This window comes from Cricetulus griseus (assembly GCF_003668045.3).
Source record: "Cricetulus griseus strain 17A/GY chromosome 1 unlocalized genomic scaffold, alternate assembly CriGri-PICRH-1.0 chr1_1, whole genome shotgun sequence".
NCBI lineage: Eukaryota > Metazoa > Chordata > Mammalia > Rodentia > Cricetidae > Cricetulus > Cricetulus griseus.
The window spans coordinates 225,667,156-225,681,548 of NW_023276807.1; positions in this window are offsets into that span (position 1 = coordinate 225,667,156).

A 14,393-nucleotide genomic window follows, 5' to 3' on the forward strand; every position below is an offset into this window, starting at 1 on the left:
TGGTTTTCTTTGCTTGAAATTGTATTTGTTTATGGTCTTGCATGTATCAGCAAGTCATTCTTCACTGTGTAGAACTGCACTGTGTGAATAGTCAAGATTGTCCCCAGGTTTTAACTATAGCACTTGATCATCCCACAAATGTCTTTGAATGTTTCCTTTATCATACACATATGTAGACGCTGTTTGACAGATATGTGCTAAAGTATGGAACTGCAAGGTTATAGAACACAGAAGTGTTGTTTTTTTTTCATGCTATGATGGGGATAGAACTCAAGACCATGTGCATGTTGATAAATACTCTACCAAGAGTGGCATCCCCAGATCCTGCTTTGCTTCAATAGATACTGCTAAGCACTTTCTCAGTGTCGGTGCCATTAGCATCTTTCTATGAGCAAGATGATCATTCTACTTGTTTCACAGACCGCTTAACACTTGGCATTGTCTCTTTTCATTTTAACTTTTCTAATGGATGCACAGAAACATCCCATAGTGGTTTTTTATGAGCATTTCCCTGATAAAAACAACAACAAAGGGATCGGTTAGATTAGATTTTCATGTGCACTGACCACTTTAGATATGCTTATTTTTGGTAAAAAAAAAAGCCCATTTTTTTCTTTTGCTCATTAACAAAATTGGGTTGCCTATCATACCCATGTTTAGGACTTCCTTGTACATTCTAGACATATGTCTTTTGGAAACTATGTATTACACAATTCATATTTAGGGAAATATATGTATATATAATAGAAAATAAATTTCCCATTCAGTTTCATTTTTATTGCTTTAATTTTTGATAAGTAAGGTTAGAGTGCTTTGTGTCTTGTTTAAAAAAAATCTTTGCTGAGATCCAAGATCTTGAAACTGTGGATCTCCGTTCTCTGCCCAAAGGTTTTCTATAGCTCTCATTTTCTTTAAATGATGAGTCTCCATCAGCTGAAATGGGAAAACAGGACAAAGCATGCCAAGAGGGCTTGGGGTGGAGAAGAAGAGTTCAGTTGAGAATGTGCTAAGTTTGAACAAGTATGTGACATTCACGAGTTATTTCATACAGGCAATTGGATATATGAGTTATGAGCTCTGCAGTTAGGATTAGTGTGCAGCAGTAAGCAAGAACTATTTGAGAAGAAGCCAAATACTGAGCCCCCAGACTTGGCCATATTAACAATTCTGGTTGAGGAGGAACCAGGAAAGGAGACTTCAGGAGGAAGGTGGCAAGGTGGCAGAACACGCCAAGGCTGTGAAAGTGTGTCAGGGAGAAGGGTCAGCATTCTGGGGATTGTTGAAGAGGAAATGAAGACTGGGCTTTGAAGATGGACTTCATGGCATTAGTGGCAGTGATGAAAATCCTTTTGGGGGAGTCAGGAATGATAGCCTGACTAGAGAGGGTTCAGAAGAACTCCCTAGCCATGGAGAGGTGGCCAGGACACATTGAGAACTTACCCAGGCTCAGCTTTCAGAATTCAGAAACTGAGAGGGATCTGGGAGGCACAAGTCAGAGCATCAGGCATAGTAGTAAATTGGAGAATGCTGTATGTTCCTGAGTTTTTAAATTATAAATAAATAAATAGATAAAATCTTTGCCTCACATGATGCATCTGGATCCCCATTCATCTCCTGCCCTTTACCCTTGTTGAAATAAAATTAAGAGAATAGATAGATAGATAGATAGATAGATAGATAGATAGAGAAATCTCATCATGGAAACTGTAGTGTGACACTGTGAGTCACACAGTATACCTTTTAGTTCATATATCTTGGAAGTATTCATTGCAAAGAATTGTTCTGGTTCAAGGGCTTTGGTTTTGGCTGTACCATCAACACTGGAGCCTCACTGGGACTCCTCTCGGATATCTTGTTGTTGTCTTGTGTTGTGAACATCCTGCAGCTTTGGATCTGCAGGACTTGCCTGTTCATGTGCTCCAGCAGACCATTGATGGGGGTGGATGTGGTCTGGGCCAACTCATAGCCCTGGTGCTGGGCCTGGGTGGTTAGTTAGCTGGCTATTCCCCATCCTCACCACCAGGGTGAGCTCTTCAGCATTGCCCAGGTTAGTCCACTATGCAGCTAGGAGCAAGGGGAGAAACAGTTCTCCTGCTTTCATGCCCTCAGGTTCACCTTACCCACACCTAAAGCACCAGGGCCAGCTTTACCGTGTTGCCTAGGTACAGGAGGCGTGGGGACCACTCTCTAGAGTGCTGTGGCTGGTGAGGGGCTGGGACAGCTCTCTGACTGTCGCTAAGGGAGCGACAGGTAGCTAAGGGAGGGTGGGTGGGGCATCTCTCCCTCACCCACACTACCAAATGGCAGAGGGGTGGGGCCTGATCTCATGTTCTTGAGGCCAGCTCACCAAATGGCCCTGCCAACAGGGTCAGCTCTATTGTGCTTCCCAGGAGAGGTGCAGCTGGTAAGGGGAGGATCACCTGGAGTTGCTTTTGGGGAGCCAACCAAGGAAGTGGGCACTAGCTAAGAAAAAGCACCTGAACAGACGCTACAGCAGTGATTCTCAACCTGTGGGTTGAAGCCCCCTTGGGTCCTGCATATCAGATATTTATATTATGATTCATAATACAGTTATGATGTAGCAACGAAATAACTTTATGGTGGGGTGTCCCCACATCATGAAGAACTGTATTAAAGGAGGGTCGCAGCATTAGGAAGGCTGAGAACCACCGCTGTAGGGACTGTGATCAGGCAGATATGGCTTTGTGGCTAGTTAAAACTCGCAATGTTCTTTATGGGCTGATTTCCCTCAACCTTTCCCTCTTTGGTCCCTTCCCTGACCCTTTTTGTTCCTTCAGTGCTGCCTCATCCTCAGGGACTGCCACTGCACTCGCTGCTCCACGCCCCCGTGCCTCTAGTTAGACTATCTCTTCTTGTGGACCCTCTTACTGCTTTGTAGATTTCTACCTCTCCATCCAGTCTGAGTTCAGGCAGTTCAGGAGATTTTCCAGGAAGTCCTTACTACATCTTCTTGATGTCCACATCCATTCCCATTCCTTCTCATTGGTCCAAATAGTCTTGTCATCTCTGTGAGTGGGGTTCTGTATGGTGTACTCATGGTGGGCCATTTCTGCTCACAAGGTCATGCCCAATGCTGGTGCTTTTCTCTGAGGGCCATGGGGATGAGTGTAACAAAAGTAAGACAGGGCTAAGCATTCAGGAGTGAGGGCAAATTCTAGCTGGGGGAAGAGTACTGGCATGACTAAGAAATGCAGCAACAAGTTGGATGTGTATATAGATCTGAGAGCTGGGCCTGGCTGAGGGTTTGAATTGGACATGGTTGGGAAAGAAGGTGCTCTGAGTTCTGGCCACATCCAAGGAGGCAGCAGGTGCATGTGTGTGCACTGTGTGCACGTGTACACACATGTGGCGGTGGAGAAGAGCAATTATGAGCTTCAAATCAAGGCAATTTACATGGATACGTGCAGCCAGAGAGGCCTGGTGTGACTGATGTGATTTATTCAGTCAGGAGGAGCCCCAGCAGGGAGTTCCCTTCAGGTGAGTGAGTGACAATGTGACCATCAGTATAAATAATCCTGCTGTCAGCTGCAGTTAGAAGCACTACTCTCTGGTTAGCACTGAAGAAAGAGGGGCCAGCAGTTTCCAGCACACTTTCTAGAGAGCTTGTCTCTCTTTTCCTGTCCCAGGAATATTGGAGGACTAGATTTTTTCTTTTTAATTTTGATAATTTCATACATGTATGCGAAGAATTGTGGTTATACCGACCCCCAACAGCCCTTCTGATCTTTCTTCCACTTCTGCATCCTGTTTCCTTCCAACTAAGACCCCTCTTACTTTCACGTGTGTGTGTGTGTGTGTGTGTGTGTGTGTGTGTGTGTGTGCACAAGTCTTGTGCAGGTGGCTCCCATTGCTGTGTTTTCATGTTTGCCAGTGTCATGCCCTATCCAAATGACAGCATTTCACTGTGTTCCTCCTATCCTCTAGCTAGTATAACCTTACTGCCCCCTTTCCCTCAATATTCCCCAGGCCTTAGGGGTGGGCAGGGGGAGATGTCCCATCTAGGACTGAACTCTCAACAGCCACTTACTGTCAGTATTCTGACCAGTTATGAATCTCTGCATAAATTGTCACCCATTGCAAAATGATGCTTTTCTGACTAAGGCCAAGAGCTGCACTATGGGGGTAAGTGTAAGTATTCAGAAGACAGTTTGACACCATATCAGTTAGCAAAACACCAGGAACAGATTCCCCTGGACTTTCATAAATTTCATTGCTTTGAATTCTAACTGGAAAACTGAAATGTATCTAAAATACAGACTGACATAAAGTCAACAATGTAAGCATCCTCACTGTGCTGTCCAGAGGTATGTTCAATCTTTTTTTTTTTAATTCCCTGCCCTTAGCTGAGGCTGGGCCTTATACTCGAAGCTTTGTTTGTTTGAAATTTGAGAATATTATTGTTGTTCTGAAGCAGTGTGCTATGTAGCCCAGGCTAGCCTTGAAACTACTGAGAGTAGAGCTGTGTGTTGTACACCTGACTAACACAATGGTCTAGGACCATTCCTCTCTCATTGATATTAGATGCTCTCAGAACTGTACTTTTAGGTGGGCTGTGGCTTATCCAACCAGTCCTCAATTTGTGAGCACTAGGGTTATTTCCAATTTTTCATAAGTAATTTGGTAGTAAGACTCTGCTCATATATCTTTGTCTATAGCATGGATTGTTAAGAATAGATTCCTAGATGTTAGATTCTTATTTCATGCCTATTTTTATGCTTTCCAGAATATTTGAGTAGGTGTGGATGGTTCCTGTTGCATTTTATTTTGTTTTAATCATTTTCTACTCCTTTTAGCAATTATTGCAAATGATCATTTTATGGCACTGGATATTATTATTAAAAATGTAAAATGGCCATTTGTATTTTTATGTAACCAATCTGTATCCATTGCCTATTTTAATTGCTATCGTTTTCTTTTATTGTTAACTATGCTTTCACTATGTAAGGCAAGCAGCATTGCTTCACTGTATCCTTATTTTATTTTATTCTAGTGATAATTTGCCATTGGTTTTTAATGAAGTTTTTGACATGCCTGACTTTAATTTTACATGAAAGAATTTAAAACAATCTTTCTCCTTATAGTTTTCACTCTTTTGCTTAAATAGTCTTTTCCACTTTGAGGTAAATGAACCACTCACCTGCATTTTTCTGCTTGCTTTATGACTTCATAAGATATATGTTAAAAATCCATCCATCTGGAATTTACTTTTATGAAAGTTATTTTTTTCCAATTATTAACCAGATAACCCAAAGATGTTCCAAGGAATCTTCTCCCTGTTTCATGGTGACATCTATTTTAAAAATAAGATTCTATGTATGTGTGTTTATTTATGCACTTAAATTTGCTCTGAGCTATGTGTTAATTTTCGCATCAGTTCCATGCCATTTGGTTGCTGTAGTTAGAGCCAGCCTTAATACTTGTCACAGCACGTTCCTCTTATTACTCTTATTTTCTGTAATGACTTTTGGAAAGTATTGAATCTTTGTTTTTACAGATAACCATTAGGCTCTCTTGCTTAAGCTTTAAGAAAAAAAGTCTCTTGGAATTCTGCTAAATTGGTAAGTTGATATGTGAATGACAATAACAACAAAAAACTTTCTTACTATATTCAGTTTTTCTTTCCACAATTACACTATAAAATTTTCTTTCAATGGGAATATATCTGGGAATAAGGTAGTTTACCCAGCTCAGTTGAAAGATGGAGACAGGAGACAGTGATGCTGGGGAGTCAGCGTGGCTCAGACACACCTGTTCATGCCATTACCCCCATATCCTTCACTGTGGAGTCCCATGAGAAGAATGTCCCTAGTAGGAGGGAGTGGCTTCTCTTCATACTTGGTTTGGAAGCCTGGACAACATCACCTCTGTTTCTAGATTTTTCCTTCTTTTGAGGGGTGTTTCTGTCTTGTTTCCACTGTTGTTGTTTCTGATTATTTATCTGGCTTTGGCTTTACACTTTTACTCTGGGTAGGTGGAGGGTGAGCAGGGATTGGTGGTACAGAGGGACAGTACCATAGGTGGAAGGAAACTGACAGATACAGGAATGACTGCCCAGTGTGGTGATACATGGGATTACCTGGTTCTTGGTATGTTAATGTGTCACATAAATCAAGGACATGGCTTATTCTTTGGTCTAAACTTTTTGGCTTTTCTATCTCAAGATAAAACCAGAATTGGCCCTATCACTCTCTCTCTCTCTCTCTCTCTCTCTCTCTCTCTCTCTCTCTCTCTCTCTCTCTCTCTCTCTCTCTCTCTCTGTGTGTGTGTGTGTGTGTGTGTGTGTGTGTGTGTTTATGTGTGTGTGTCTGTGTCTTTACTAAGTCCTTTTTCTAAAGCCTGAAACCTTGAGCCAACTGACCGTTGTTCCTTTACTACTTTTCCTGAGAGTCCTCTTGGAACAAGGAGGTGGGCCTCACTGGAGGCAAAGAGTAAGTTGGACAACTCAAGAGGGAGGTAGTTGTTGTCCTGAGGCTGGCAGGATATCATTGGAAATATCCATGGCTCAAAGCTGTCCTGAACTTCCAGACTGGCAAGCTTGGTGTCTTCAGTCTTGACCTAGGCTTAGAAGGGGTTCCTTAGAAGGGGGAGCCTGGAGTCAGAAATCTGTATCTACTGTCCACCTGCCCCAACTGGAGCCTCCACTCTTGCCCTTGGCTCAGGCCTTGGGGTGGCCTAGCCTTGCATGGTGTTTACAGCACTCTGCCTGTAGAGTAGGTGTTATTTTCAAATTTCATGGTCTTGACAAGAAGGAAGGACTGGAAGTGAGGGACAGTGCAGAATATAGTACTCTGTTCAGTGTCTCTGAGACTTTCCAGAGTTCTGAAGAATGTTTCTCTTGCTCTTTTGATCCCTTTTTAAATTTTTGTTTTATTGGTGGTGGCTGGGGTAGAAGCCAGGAACTTACTCCAGCTGGGTGAACGCTCTACCATGGAACTAACTACAGCCCAAGCCTTTTCTTAGGCCTTTGAGAAATAGAGGAGAGAATGTCTACCAAAAGGAGGGATGGAGGGAGAAGGTCTCAAGGTAAACATCATTGTGGTGTGACTGTCTTTGGTAGAGAGGGTGTTTTCCTTCCTGACTTCTCTGTTTTTCCCTGCCCTCATACTCTCCCTCTAGATGTGGTCAGGCAGCTTCTCTGGTCCATGAATCTCATCTTTCATCTGTCTATCTCCTTGCCACGCCTCTCCCCACACCTGAAGGGCCCCTCCCCTCCCATCTCCCCTCCCAAGAGTTGGACTCCATGTCAAAGTCATACAGAATTGTCTAATTATAACAGATTAATCCATTAGGATTTATGCCTTTCTATTTATTGGCTGGAACTATCCATTTCACAGCTGTGGCTCCCACATCTAACCAGCTAGCAGGCAATTTAAATATAGAAAGCAATTTAACCTAGTTGGATACCGAGGCATCTCGCTTAATGTACTGCATAAATTTTGGAGCTCTTTGCTCTCAGCCCTCAAAAGGGCAGCCAACAGTTTCATGTCCCGAAAAGATTGGGCTTTTCAGGGAATTTACACCCCAGGAAGGGAGCCGGGATATTGGGCAAATGAAAGGAGACTTTTCAAATGAGGTCAAGGGGGGTTTTCTGGGCGCTTCAGCTTTATAGGTTTCTTCCTCCTTTGGGGACAATAATCTTCACTGAGCTTTCTGGGAGCCTGACACTGAGAATGGGGTGTCTGCATCTCACTCTCATTTTTCAAACTGTATTTACTGCTTTTCGGGTAAAGTTTGTCTTCCACATTTTACCAGTAGTCGGAGTCAGCCTGCCTGCCAGGAACTTGCAGTCTAGTGACCGCTTGGTCTTGGTTCCCCTAGTAATCCCAGCTCCCGGCCCAGAAACCCCCCATCAAAAAGTTAGGTATCTGTGAATCTGTCATGAAGATGGGTGATTGGATTTTTTCCTGTCTTCTTCAGGGCCCCTGATGGCAGGAATAATAGTGTTTCAGATAAACATGGTAGGAATAAGAACTGGATTTGACTTCTTTATAGAACAAATTTGGAACTGAGATGGTAGTTCAGTGGGTGAAGTGCTTTCTTTGCAAGCTTGAGGACCTGAGTTTGATTCCCTGAAACCCGGAGTTAAAAGAAAATGAAACTGGGTGGTATGTACTTGCAATTTCAGTGTTGGAGAAGTGGAGACAGGTGGATCCTTGGTGTTTGCTGGTCAGTCAGCCTAGCTTACCCAGCAAGCTCCGGGCCAATAAGAGATCCCGTCACAGAAAAACAAGGTAGATAAGTACCGGAGGAATGAGAAGAACCTTTGGCCTCCACATGCATACATATGCAGGTGCACCTGCTCTCTGTCTCTGTCTCTCTGTGTCTCTGTTTCTGTCTCCCCCCCCCTCTCTCTCTGCAGCACAAAACTGAATAAACTTTGCGCTGATTAAGGGTTTTTATTTTATTTTATTTTTTAAAGAAAGCAGAGACAACATACTTTCAACCAGTATTTGTGCTTAAGCCTAAGCTAGCCAGTCACAGGCAGGAGGCATGGGGTTTAGAACCAGACCGGACTGGAATTCTTGAGCATGTTTTCCAAGTGTCTGTGACTAGGGCCATGCCTACACCCATCTTAGGGTATCATGGTCCTGGAGTGCAGCTGTTTTCCCCTCTCCCTGCAGATGAGAAGGGTGACTATAGGCCTAGGCTGAGTGAAGCTCCTGTTTTACTCAACAGTCCCCAAGCAAGAGAGTGAGTTAGTTTCCTTTGGTGTCGCATTTGGTGGTTTAATTCTCCCTGGAGCAGGGTGGCAATCAAGTAGTAGGGCTGAGGTGTATATTGGATTTTGAGGATACTATAATAAAGAACCACAAACTGAGTGGCTAACACACACAGATTTATTGTCTCTGTGTGATAGAGGTTAAATCCTGAGGTGAAGGTGTGTGCAGGCTGTACTCCCTTTGAGAACTCCCTTTGAGAAGGTTCCGTTCTTAGACTCTCTCCAGCTGTTGGTAGTTGGTAGTCTGGGTTTGGGATAGTGTTGGTAGTTGGTAGTCTGGGTTCCAGTTCATACATGGAGGCCTCCCAATATTTGTGTGTTCCTGCTTTTGAGACAGGGTTTCCTGTAGGCCAGGCTGGCCTCCAACTCACTATATAGCTAAGGATGACCTTGAATTCCTGATATTTCTGGCTCCACCTCTCAAGTGCTGGGATTACAGGCATGCACAACCCTTACATGGACCACTCCTCCCCACCATTTTAAATGGATGTCATCAGACATTGGATTCAGAGCACATTCTGCTCCACTGTGGTCTCATGCCAACTAATTATATCCAAAACAACTGTCCTCTGACTAATATGGCCATATTTTGAGGATGCGATGTTTGAACCTCAACACACAAGTTTTGGGGGAACAAAATTCAAACCTAACAAGATGAGAAGGGCGTCGCTTATGGAGTGACTTGTGTGATTTCAGGATCCATGAAGATAAATCACTTCCTAAACCAACACATCTGTTCTCTATAAACTTCCAGTAGGTATAGCATTGTTTCTCAACTCTAACAGTGTTTAGAATGGGTATCACAGTTTAGTTCCTACTTATGTCCTCTATTGTATTCTTTTCAGTAAACATTATTAATTATTTCCTTCTTTTTAGTTGTTTTGCTCAGGTTTTCTTGTCAGTGTAATGAAAGTCTAAACACATAGGAAGCCTGAGATATTTGTAAATCTCAATTAACCATAGCTGTGAAATAGATACTATTCTATTTATTTTGTAGGGAAGCAAATAGTTTTTAGAGGGTATTCCCTAATTTGCTCAAAACCAAGGATCTAGCAGTCAGAAAAACTAGGGTTTGAACCCCACCATTTAACTAAGGTTCATTTTTTTTTGTCTGTTACATCATGTAGTTTCCAAACTTGCTCATGAGCTTTTCAAATGAAAAATCTTCTATGTACCTTTCACTGCTGGATCAGTGGGATTCACTGTAGGGACCCCTTTCAGTTCTCAATGGCAAAGGGCTCAGTCATCTTTTGTCCCCCCCCCTTTGTCTCTCATGTTTCATGGGAGATGATCTCTTGTTGATTAATTCATTGGTTCACCTTAAATTAGGTGTTTGAAAATTATTCACTGAGCCAGACTTTGTCAGAAGGTAGCGCAGGAGAGAACCTGGGCAGCAGCATGGCAACTGTGGTCCAAGGCTTGTCCTCTGCTTTAAGACCAGAGGCTGTATGTTACTGTCATTCCTCCAGGACATCGGGTCTGGGTGAATTGATTTAGAGTCTCTCCACTCACTGACATCTTACTGGTCAGCCAGAATGCTGATGGCAGAGACATGGGAAGATAGAGTTGCTAAGAGACTGAGTGGCTGGGACAGCTGGGCATACATTTTCTTCCCTGGCAAATGCTTCTTACTCTTTGAGAAGCAATGGACTTAATAAGCTGTAGTAACCTGACTCATTCTTATATTCTGTCTGTCTGTCTCTCATGCATGCGTGTGTGTGTGTGTGTGTGTGTGTGTGTGTGTGTGTGTGTGTGTGTGCACGCGCAACACAATAAAATTGTCTATACTAGGTAGATAATGGCATTTTCATTTTGACATTATGGAATGATCACTTTAGTCAATATATCTACTAATCTGTCTATCTATCTATCTATCTATCTATCTATCTACCCACCCTCCTATCCATATTGGCATATGGTTATCTGTTTTGGCTGGTGATATGAATATCTTAGTAGGTGTTAAATATACAAGACGAAGTTGTTTATTATGACCACATCACTATAAATAATAGATTCCCTAATGTTTATTCATGTTACCAAACTGAAACTTTGAATTTTTTGGCTAACACCTTCCAGGGCCCCCATCCTTGGAATCACTGTTTTTCTGCTTCTATGAATTTGACTTTTCAAGATTCTGTCGGTGAGATCATGCATCCAGCTGATCTGCATCCATCTTATTTCACTTAACATAATATCCTACAGTTTCATCCTACAAGTTCATCCATGCCATCACATTTGATGTTGTATATTCATTGTACATGGTACTATGTTTTGCAGGACATACAATGTGCTTTGTACCTGTTCCCCCATATCTGTATCCTTTTCTTTACCCCTCCCCAATCCATTAGCTTCATATGCTCCTTAGACAGTTTTGTGTTTACTATCATGTCATATATAGACATATATATATATATTCTTTTTATTGTTATCTTTTTATTATTGTGTTTGCCATTGAATCACATGAACTTCTGACATATTCAAGGAAGCACACTCAGTCCTTTGTTTCTAAGATCTGTCTACCAAGTAGCTAGAGTATTGGGCCAGCAGGTCAGGCTGTCTTCCATGTAACTTACAGGCAATTATGGTTGGAAGTGTCTCTTTACTGCAAAGCTCACACTGTAAAGCATTAGACCCCAAAGCGTTGCATTACTGAGAAGTGATTGATTGAGAGAGTGGTAGCTTCATTGATGGATTAACTTCTGAGGAGTTTACAGCTGAATGAGCTGGGTTGTGGTTGGAGCTTCCTGGCCATGCTGAGGAGAGCAACTTTACTTGGTCACACACATTCTGCATTGCTACAGGTCCATAGTTTTGGGTCCAGGTGACCACGGGCTGAAACCTCTGAAGTCAAGAACCAAAATGTGTATTTCATTTTTTTCTCCACAACAACAAGAGGCTGGTTGACATACATGTTCAGTTTCCACTGCAACACTTACTACCTGCCTTTTCTTATACAGCAGGCCCCACAAGGACATGGGTTTTGCTTTACGCTGCCTCTCTCAGATGGCCAGTGTTTATTGAGTCCTGAGCTCAACACTGGACTGTGTGCATTGTCAAGGCCAGAGACATATGCTGTCTTCAAAAAGTATATGCATATATGCTGATACTGTGCAGTGAGTAACACAATGAGGGTTATTTTATGATTACTTAGAGGGACTGGAGGCTCAGGAAGACACCCAAGAAAACATGGGGCTGGAAAAGGACTGTGAAGAGAAAGAATTAACCAAGACCAAGACCAAACCACAAAACTGGCCAATATGTCCTACAGAGGAAAAAATGTTCACAATTATAAATGCATTAGACAAGATTCATGCACATCTATTTCTTCCCCCCCCTCTCTCTCTCTCTCTCTGTGTGTGTGTGTGTGTGTGTGTGTGTGTGTGTGTGTGTGTGTGTGTGTGTGTTAGAGGACAAAGTGCTGGGAGATGAGGTGAAGTAGTCAACAAATCATGGAGAGCTGTCTATAACCAGGTTAAAGGGCAAAGACTTAATTAGCCCTGCAGCTGATGGGATGGCTAAGTGCTTCCAGCAGTTGAGTAGCATAGGCAGAGTGGTTTTCTGACAAGGGGGAGCTGTCTTTTGGAGGGTTTCTGCTGGAAGTGCTGGGGTTTTCATGCTTCTCTCCATGCAGATGGTTGGAAGAGTCACCTGAAGGCAATAGGAGGGTCTCTACTCAGCAGGTTTCCTAGACACACCCATGTACCCTAGGCAACTTTTCCAGAGGAGAGGGAGAACCTCCTGGCATAGGAGTTGGGTTTTCAAGTTCATTTCTTTTAGAAGTTTAGAATTCTCTGTCACTGAACATACCATAGTCTATTATGAGTTGCGGAAACATTGGAGGAAGTGTTTGTGTGTGTGTGTGTGTGTGTGTGTGTGTGTGTGTGTGTGTGTGTGTGTGTATGTGTAAGTGATCACATGCACTGGTGAGCTCAGCATTAGTTAGAAACATATGAGCTATTCTCTGTTCCCTTAGTATCTAGTCTAGTATGGACTACATTGTGTTTGTAATTCTTTTCTTTCACCTTTACTTGAAGGTGGGCAGAGACTCCTTCTTCATCTCAGAGGCAATCCCCAGACTATAAATACTCAATAGATGATTGTGGAGCCCATGAGTAAAGGTAAAGTGAGGGTTTATGTGTGTGTTCCCTCACATAAGGATCTGGCCCGGGAGCAGTGGATAAACACTGAATGAGGCAGCACATCCTGCCTGTGGCAGCTGAGAGGTCAAGGGCATTCATGTCATTTTTTTTCTCACCCAACATTTATTTAACCGGAAATGGCTGGCAATATGACTGCAAAGGCCTTTCCCTGCTGTCTTCTTGCAGTTTTAGCTCAAGAAGGGAAACCAAGTAGAGGGTAGATGGGAGACATTGAAGAACTCAGGCAGAGGTGAGGAAGAGATCAGGAGACAGGTGAGCAAGGGCATGTGCATAGGTGGGCTCTGAGGAGACACACCCCAACACAGAGCAGAGACCATAGGTCCCGGTTGGTGGCCATGGAACATCAAGAAAAGACAGCAGGCTTTTGGGACATTATGTACTTCCTGTCATGAGCCAGTTGCCACAAGGGATGGGCCAGGAAGTCTTAGGTTTCGTTGGCACTGAGCTAGGGCAACATTAGGCCATCTTTAGCAGAGAGTGAGGTCTTTGATTATCCATTTCGGTTGGGTCTTGGTCATGGTCATCAAGCTTACCCACCTGTCTCATATTAAGCAATAGTTTATAGGCATGGGCCCTTTCTTTCGGAGACTATCTGTAGCCTTTCTTTCAGCTGTGGAAGATGTTATCCTCTCTGATATGACAGGCACCAGAAACTGGTAAATCCAAGGTTGCTAAGGTGGCCATGCACTCTGGGTATGGTAGTATGTGCCTGTAGTTTTGCTACTTGGGAGGTTGAGGTGGGAGGAATTGCTTGAGCCCCGAAGTTCAAGGCCAGCCTGAACAACCCAGCAATAATTCATCTTCTCAAGAAACAGACGTATTATTAAAAAATAAAAAGATGTAAGACCTGTGCATCTTAGTGTTTTGCTTTAGTTTAAAATATTTTAAGGTGTACTGCATGTTAGGGCTTGGCTGATGGAGGGTCTGCTGTTGAAGCTCTTCTTCACTTCCTGGCATTGACCAGGCTTGGGCTGTTTTATCTAACTCCAATCTGGGTTTCTTTGGAGTGGAGTCAGAGCTTCCGGACCCATGCAGGCTTCAACAACAGCCTTTTGTGGTCCCATTTGCCTCTTCCCCAGCCTGCTCCTCAAATCCTGGTCGTTTCACCTACACTTGATTCAACAGCAGCTTTAATGGCACACATTTCCTGAGTCTCCCTGAAATGTTCAGTATGGTGATCTTACAGCCACCGGCTTCCTTTGCATTTATTATTCCTTTCACAGCTTATTAATTTGCACAACACTTAATCTAGTTGCATAATCAACAGTAATGAGGACAATTGGCAACAGATTCTTGGTAAATAGACACTGCACTGTGGGGAGGGGCCTTAATGTCCTAGAAGCTTACTTGGTCATTTACTGGACCTAGGTCAGTGGAGGAGGTAAGAAAACATCGGTCATACACTGTTTCTCAGAGTATGACCTAGGGCTGGTCACTTCTGCTCCGGTTGCCAGACAGGGCTTGGGAGCATGGCTTTTTGAATGTCTAGGTTC